The sequence below is a fragment of the Arachis duranensis genome, chromosome 5 (genome assembly GCF_000817695.3).
Source record: "Arachis duranensis cultivar V14167 chromosome 5, aradu.V14167.gnm2.J7QH, whole genome shotgun sequence".
NCBI classification, from domain to species: Eukaryota; Viridiplantae; Streptophyta; class Magnoliopsida; order Fabales; family Fabaceae; genus Arachis; species Arachis duranensis.
This window is the reverse complement of record NC_029776.3, coordinates 16,930,672-16,930,923: the sequence shown is the minus strand read 5'-3', so window position 1 is coordinate 16,930,923 and position 252 is coordinate 16,930,672.

Sequence of the window (252 nt, the reverse complement as noted above, 5' to 3'; positions counted from 1 at the left end):
CATTCTTGTGCCAGTTCCGGCGTTTTACGCCAGAATTCTTGAGCTGACTTGGAACACCTGTTTGGGCCATCAAATCTCGGGTAAAGTATGGACTATTATATATTGCTGGAAAGCTCAGGATGTCTACTTTCCAACGCAATTAAGAGCGCGCTGAATGGGCTTCTGTAGCTCCAGAAAATTCACTTCGAGTGTAGGGAGGTCAGAATCCAACAGCATCTGCAGTCCTTTTCAGCCTCTGAATCAGATTTTTGA